General features: G+C 40.5%; 1 non-coding gene across 1 annotated transcript; it reads left to right on the top strand.

Moving 5' to 3' along the window:
* Positions 1-5,866: 5,866 nt before the first annotated feature.
* Positions 5,867-5,973, top strand: LOC138834232 (U6 spliceosomal RNA). The gene has a single exon (XR_011374009.1). It is a non-coding gene; the product is annotated as a U6 spliceosomal RNA (small nuclear RNA).
* Positions 5,974-8,036: the final 2,063 nt, after the last annotated feature.

Genomic DNA, 8,036 nt, shown 5'->3' with positions numbered 1-8,036 from the left:
GGATCAAGATTCAAAGCCAGCCCAAGCAGGAAAGTCCGTGACATATTTATCTCCAATAAACCACCAGAAAGCCAAGTGGTAGAGTACTCACCTTGAGCTGAAGAGCTGAGGGATAGCGCCCAGGCCCAGAATTCAAGCCCAACGACAAAAAAAAAAAAAAAGGCTGATTCTGATTCTAGAAAATACAAGGCTTTTAGTAACTAGTATGCCACAGACTTTAAATTGTCTTCTAAATGCTCTGGTCAATAATATAGTTCATACTGATGAATTAAACAATATACTCCTCTGTTTCCTACTTGAAAAGTGGCCATTCAAATATATGCATACACACACACACACACACACACACACACACACACACACACACACACACACACGAGCACTAGTTTATCCATAGTTCTAGAATATCACTGGTTATGAAATGGGTTAACAATTTTACTGAATACATATCTTTAAGCAACTACCTTTTTCTTTGAGAATAAGTGCATTTTATTTTTGTGTAAGTATGGGATCTTGAACTCAGGTCCTCATGCTCTAATTGGCTTTTTTGCTCAAGACCAGTGACCCATACCTCCACTTCCAGCTTTTTGCTGTTAAGTCTCATGGATTTTTCTGCCTATGCTGGCTTCAGACTCTGATCCTCAGATCTCAGCCTCTTGAGTAGCTAGGAGGTGTGAGCCACCAGCACCTGGCACTTTTGTTCTTTGCAAACTGAAGAATAATGTAACTAATTTTGAAAAATTATTAATTTGTGTCTTCCTCAGACTTATTTTCTGTGTCTCCCTCATCTTTCAGATGAGATTCATTGGAGATAGGAGCAAGTTGGGCTTTTTGTTTGTATGTTTTTGTGTTGGTTCTGGGCTTGAACTCAGGGCCTGGGCTCTGTCTCCGAGCCTTCTTATGCTCAAGGGTAGTACTCTACTACTTGAGCCACAGCTCCACGTCCAGCTTTTTGGTAATTAATTAGAGATAAGAGTCTTAAGGACTTTCCTACTTTGGCTAGCTTGGAACGGCAATCCTGAGATCTCAGTCTACTGAGTAGCTAGGATTACAGGTTGAGCCTCTTGTGACTTGCTAGGAGCAATGTTTTTTTGTTGTTGTTGTTTGTTTTATTTTATTTTGTTTTTGTTTTTGTTTCTTTTGTCAGTTGTGGGGCTTGAACTCTGGGCCTGTGTGTTGTTCCTAAACTCTTTTGCATAAGGCTAGTGCTCTACTACTTTGAGCTACACAGCTTCATTTCTAATTTTCTAATGATTAATTGGAGATAAGAGTCTCCCAGACTTTCCTGCCTAGGCTGCTGTTGAATTATCATTTCAGATCTCAAGCCTCCTGAGTAACTGGGATTACAGGCATGAGCCATTAGTGCCTGGCAGAACAATCTTTTAAAACAGATTTTATCAACTCCCAAAAGAATTTGATGTTGTTTAAAAAAATGTGAGTATAGGCCAGGCGCCTGTGGCTCTCGCCTGTAATCCTAGCTACTCAGGAGGCTGAGATCTGAGGATTGTGGTCAAAGCCAGCACAGGCAGGAAAGTCCATGAGACTCTTATCTCCAATAAAGCACTAGAAAACTGGAAGTGGCGCTGTGGCTCACCTTGAGCTGAAGAGCAAAGGGACAGTGCCCAAGCCCAGAGTTCAAGCCCCATGACCGACCAAGAAAAAAAAAATGTGAGTATTTTAGAACTTTGCTTTGAAAAGTTTCGTTGTTATCCTTTGTCATGGGAATTATATAAAAGATGTATTCATTTTTCTGGGAGAAAAAAACCCCTACAATGTCCATAAATTTACATGATTAAAAATGCCATGTCTGTTTTCAGCACATAAATGTAACCCACAAAAGGCTCTCAGTAAAGCATGTGTGCTTCCTAATCTTGGTGTGATGGCACTGTGCATGGTAACACAATACTACCATTATGCTCTGTGCACTGACTTTTAGGCAAAGATGCTTCTAGATTCTTTGTATGAAGCAAGAAATATTTAGACTCCTTGATCCTCACTTCACTGTTTACTGGTAATGTTACACAGAGGATAGAATGTGCTATTCCTGGCACGAAGAGTTCTGTTGGAAGTTTAGAGAGAAGAAAATGTCTTCATACTTCAGTGACTAAAGAGAGAAATAAAGTTCCAAGAAGTATTATCTCTGCGGTGCTTTTTTTTTTTTTTGTCCGATCGTGGGGCCTGAACTCTGGGCCTGGGCCTTCAGCTCAAGGCTAGTGCTCTAAGCCACAGTGCCACTTCCAGCTTTTTTTTTTTTTCTGCTTATGTGGTGCTGAGGAATTGAACCCATGGCCTCATGCATGCAAGGCAAGCACTCTACCACTGAGCCACCTTCCTAGCCCCTCTGTGCTGCTTTGTTGGAACTCTTTGTCAGTGAGGTCATAATTTTTGTCCCAAGGTGGCTCATTTATTTCTGCTAGCTTCCTTTATTATAGCTTGCACCCTAACACCAGTGAACTTGTTGACTCATCTTCCTTCCTTCCTTCCCTCCCTCCCTCCCTCCGTCCTTCCCTCCCTCCCTCCCTCCCTTCCTTCCCTTCCTTCCTTCCTTCCTTCCTTCCTTCCTTCCTTCCTTCCTTCCTTCCTTCCTTCCTTCCTTCCTTCCTTCCTTCCTTCCTTTTTGTGTTGGTATTAGGGCTTGAAATCAGGACCATGCTCTCACATACTTTTTTCACTCAAAGCTGGTACTCTATAAGTTGAGCCAAATCTCTACTTTTGGCTTTTTGTTGGAGATAAGAGTATCTTGGACTTGGACTTGGACTGTACCTGAGTTGCAATCCAGCTATTTTTAGGTCTTGTTGCTGGGATCACAGCTTCCACCATGTCCAGCTTCCACTCCATGAAGATGGAATCCCATGGACTTTTCTGCTCAAGGTGACTTGGAATCATGTCTTCCCAATCTCAGCCTTTCCTGTAGCTTGGGATGACAGGGTCATGCCAGCTATTAGTTGAGAAGGAGTTTTGTGAACTTTTCTGTCCAAGCTAGTCTTAAACTGTGGTCTTCCTATTCTCAGCCTCCCAAGTAGCTATGATTACAGGCATGAGTCACTGGTGCTTGGAAATTTGTTCCATTTTAATGACAGATATAAAACCTTGGATTCAATAGACACATGAATAAACACTCAACTTCTCTAGCCATAAAAGAAATGCAAATCAAAACAACTTTGAGACTCGACCTCACCCCACTTAGAATGGCTATAATCAAGAACTCTAATAACAACAGATGCTGGAGGAGGTGTGGCCAAAAGGGAACTTTACTGCATTGTTGGTGGGAGTGTAAACTTGTTCAACCACTTTGGAAAGCAGTATGGAGTTTCCTCAGAAGACTCCATATAGAGCTCCCCTATGATCCAGCAATCCCACTTTTGGACATTTATCCAAATGATCACAAACAAAACCATACTAAAGCTGCCAGCACAACTATGTTTATCATAGCATTATTTACCATAGCAAAGGAATGGAACCAAAGCAGATGCTGCTCAGTAGATGAATGGATCAAGAAAATGTGGTATGCACACACACACACACACACAATGGAATTCTTGCTTCCATCAGAAAGAATGATATTGCCCCATTTGTTAGGAAATGGAAAGGCTTGGAAAAAGTTATATTAAGTGAAATAAGCCAGGCCCAAAGAAACATAGGTCCCATGGTTTCCCTTATTTGCAATAACTAGTATATGTCTAGAACAAGTAGAAAAGGTCAAAAGCTCTGTACAAATGACCATATAAGGTGATGTTAAGTGAAATGAACCCTAAGATAGGGACACAAGTGTTTTTTTTTTTCTTGATATTGTTTTTAATGTATTTATAATGTACAATGTGATTTTTTTTTTTTGTTTCTTTGGTATGTTCTTCCCCCATGGTATAACCCCTGTTTTCACTGTATTTGATTCTGGTGCCCTGAATCTTGTATATACATTTTTCTAATTTGGGGAGGAGAAGGGAAAAACAAAATGCTTAAATAGGGATACAAGTTGACCCATTGTAACAATGAGATGTACAAGACACTTTGTTGAAAATGAACTTTAGCCGGGTACTGGTGGCTCATGCCTGTAATCCTAGCTACTCAAGAGGCTGAGATCTGAGGATCGCAGTTCAAAGCCAGCCCAGGCAGGAAAGTCTCTGAGACTCCTATCTCCAATAAACCACTAGAAAACTGGAAGTGGAGCTGTGGCTCAAGTTGGTAGAGCGCTTGCCTTGAGCTGAAGAGCTAAAGGACAGCACCCAGGCGCAGAGTTGCAGCCCCACGATCAACCAAAAAAAAGAAAATGAACTTTACACCTTCAGGTGGCGGGGGAGGGGAGGGAGGAGGTGGGGAAGGAAGGGGTAATAAGGGAAAAACAAAGGAAGGGGTAATAATGCTCCATAGGAAATGTACTCATTACCTTACTCATGTAACTGTAACCTCTCTGTACAGTATCTTGACAATAAAAATATTAAAAAATAAAAACTTGGATTCTGAAAATTCAATATACTTTTAGATACCTTACTGTAAAACTAGAGAATACAAAAGAAAAAAAATATGACAAACTAAAGGAAAAAGATTACTAGCAGGCTAACACTGATATGTCAATAACAACAATGGAAGCCAGAAGACACTGGAATAGTGTCTGGGCACTTTCCTTTAGATTTTTCGCTCAAGGTTAGTTTTCTATCACTTGAGCTACAGCTTTACTTCTGGCTTTGCTGATTTAGTACCATGTTTTCCCAATGTCATCCTCCTATGTAGCTTGGGATGACAGAATGATACCAGTTATGGGCTGAGTAGTCTTGTGAACTTTTCTCTCCAGGCTAGTCTTCCCACTTGAGTTGGAGATTAAAAATTTCATGGACTTTCCTGCCTGGACTGGCTTTGAACTGTTATCCTCAGATCTCAGCCATCTAGTAGCTAGGATTACAGGTATAAGCCACTAGTACCCAGTTTCAACCTGCATTTTATAGCTAGCAAAACTATTTTTTAGGAATGAAGGCAAAGTAAAGGTATGCCAGTCAAGTAAATATAGGATAGTTGATCCACAAAAGTTCTCAAGAACAGAAATTCTAAAGATGATTCCTCAAGAAGAGGGAAATTATTGTAAATAGAAAGTCTGAGATATAAATAGGACAAGTTAGCAAGCATATTAATGAATATGTGACAAAATCTAAAAAAAAATCTGATTTTGGGAAGGAGTCTGGAGTCAAACTATTGGGCACAGTAGCATTGCCAGGGTTATTGTCATTATCAAAGTTAAAATATTCTAAGGTTTTTGTATTACATACAGAATGCATATTAATTTTTAGATTTTGTTGAGAAGATATGCTAAAATAGCCAGTAATCACTAAAAGGGAAGATAAAGAATATATAAGTCAAAGGAACAATATGAAATGAGAGTTAAGTAGAAGAAACAAAATGCAATTAAAAGACTCAATGAGTTCTAACTAAAGGAAGAAAGGGAAATATAAAAGAAAACCAAACTGGGCATCCTTGGCTCACACCTGTAATCCTAGCCACTCAGGAGGTTGAGATCTGAGGATTGTGGTTCGAACAAACCAGCCTGGCAGAAAAGTTCCTGTGAGACTCTTATCTGCAATTAACCACTCAAAAAACAGAAGTGATGCTGTGGCTCAAGTGGTAGAGTGCTAGCTTTGATCACAAAGAGGATCAGGGACAGCATCCACAACTGATAGTTCAAGCCCCACAACCAACAACAATAGCAAAAAGCCAGATGGATAAATTAATGGGATCTAACTTAAATAAATAAACAATAATTTTAAGTTAAGTCAACTCATTTGTGTGAAACAAAAACAAAATAAAAAGAATTTCTAACCATATTTAAAAAGGATTCTCACCTTTATGTGTGAGTGGTCACTATGAAACAAAAAAGACAGTGCTCACTTCGGCAGCATATATACTACAATTGGAAAGATACAGAGAAGATTAGCATGGCCCCTGCACAAGGACGACATGCAAATTTGTGACGCATTCCATATTTTTACCCCTCTGTACAGTATTTTCACAATAAAAAACTTATAAAAATAAAATAAATTAAAAAAGACAGTCACTGTGATAAAATTATGGGAAAGATATACGGCAATTATAATGGGAAAGATTCTGAGGTAGCTCTTTTAATGTCACAAAGAACGGATGTTAAGGCAAAAAAGTATTACTACTAATAGAGGTCATTCCATGTTAAAATGTTAATTTCACCAGACAGTTATGACAATTCTAAATTTATATGACCTTTTTTCTTTGTCTCTTTTGATGAATATTCCTTACCTCCCAAATTTAGAATGTCCCAGGGCTCAGTTCTTGGAACCTTTCTATTTCAATCTTGGGGTGTGTATGTGTTAGTCAGGAGAGTTGAACTCACTGGGTGTTGAAATCTTTTGCTCAAAGCTAGTACTCTATCATTTGAGCTACAGCTCCACTTCAGGCTTTTCTGGTACTTAATTGGAGATGAGTCTCATGGAGCCAGGTGCTGATGGTTAGTATCATAATCCTAGCTACTCAGGATACTGAGATCTAAGGATTTGCAGTTTCAAGCCAGCCTGGGCAGAAAAGTCCCTGACACTTTTTTTTTTTGTGGTGGGTCCTGGGGCTTGAACTCTGGGCCTGGGCGCTGTCCCTCAGCTCTTCAGCTTAAGGCTAGTGCTCTATCACTTGAGCTACAGCGCCACTTCTGGTTTTCTGGTGGTTTATTGGAGATAGGAGTCTCACAGTCTCTCCTGCCCCGGCTGGCTTTGAACTGCGATCCTCAGATCTCAGCCTCCTGAGTAGCTAGGATTACAGGCGTGAGCCACCAGCCACCAGCACCCGGTTCCCTGAGACTCTTATCTCCAATAAACTACTCAGAAAAGGCCAGAAGTGATGTTGTGGTCAAGTGGTAGATCACTAACCCTGAGCACAAAGAGACTCCAGGGCAGCACCCAGGCCCTGAGCTCAAGTCTCAGGACCAGCAAATAAATAAATAAATAAATAAATAAAATAAGAGTCTCATGGACTTTCCTGCTTAGGTTGGCTTTGAACTGCAATCCTCAGATCTCAGCCTTCTGAGTAGCTAGGGTTACAGATAGGAACCAGAGGCGCCCAGCTCATCATAATCTTTTTCTTGGCAATTATATGATTTTTAAATATATGAACTCTCAAAACTGCTCCTTTGCCGGGCGACAGTAGCTCATGCCTGTAATCCTAGCTACTCAGGAGGCTGAGATCTGAGGATTGCGGTTCAAAGCCAGCCGGAGCAGGAAACTCCGTGAGACTCTTATCTCCGATAAACCACTAGAAAACTAGAAGTGGCACTGTAGCTCAAGTGGTAGAGTGCTTGCCTTGAGCTGAAGAGCTGAGGGACATCACCCAAGCCCAGAGTTCAAGGCCCACAACTGACAAAAAACAAAACAAAACAAAAAACTGTTCCTTCAGCAATACCTCTCTTCTGAACTCTAGGAATCTCTTCTTGGGTATCTAATAGTACATACACTTAGTAGGTCCCAAATCAAGCTTTTACTTTTTGGGTGTGTGGATGCTGGTTCTGGGGTTTGAACTCGAATTCATGCTCTTGCCTACTGCTTTTTTTTAGTCTGCAGTTCTACTTTTCCAGTTTTTGCTAGTTAGTTGAAGAAGGTAAGAGTCTCATAGACTTTCCAGCTTGGATTGGCTTTCAACAACAATCCTCAGATCTCAGCCTCTGTTGTAGCTTGGTTTATAGGCTTCGTACATCTTATAAACATCTATAAACATGTATAAAAGCCACCCCCCCCCAAAAAAAGAATTATTTTCAAAACAACTCTAATAATTCTTTTTTTTTTTTTCTTTTGGTCGGTCATGAGGCCTGAACTTTGGGCCTGGGCACTATCCCTCAGTTCTTCAGCTCAAGGCTAGAATTCTATCACTTGAACCACAGCACCACTTTTGGCTTTTTCTGCGTATGTGGTGCTGAGGAATCGAACCCAGGGCCTTATACATGCAAGGCAAGCGCTCTACCATTGAGCCAACTTCCCAGCCCTCTGATGGTTCTTAACAAGTGCTCATCTATGAAAGTTGAATAGAATCCAGGTGCC

The sequence above is a fragment of the Dipodomys merriami genome, unplaced genomic scaffold (assembly GCF_024711535.1).
Source record: "Dipodomys merriami isolate MVZ:Mamm:240054 unplaced genomic scaffold, mDipMer1.0.p SCAF_21, whole genome shotgun sequence".
Taxonomy (NCBI): domain Eukaryota; kingdom Metazoa; phylum Chordata; class Mammalia; order Rodentia; family Heteromyidae; genus Dipodomys; species Dipodomys merriami.
Note: the sequence above shows the minus strand (reverse complement) of the source record. Positions and strands in the feature narration are given on the sequence as shown.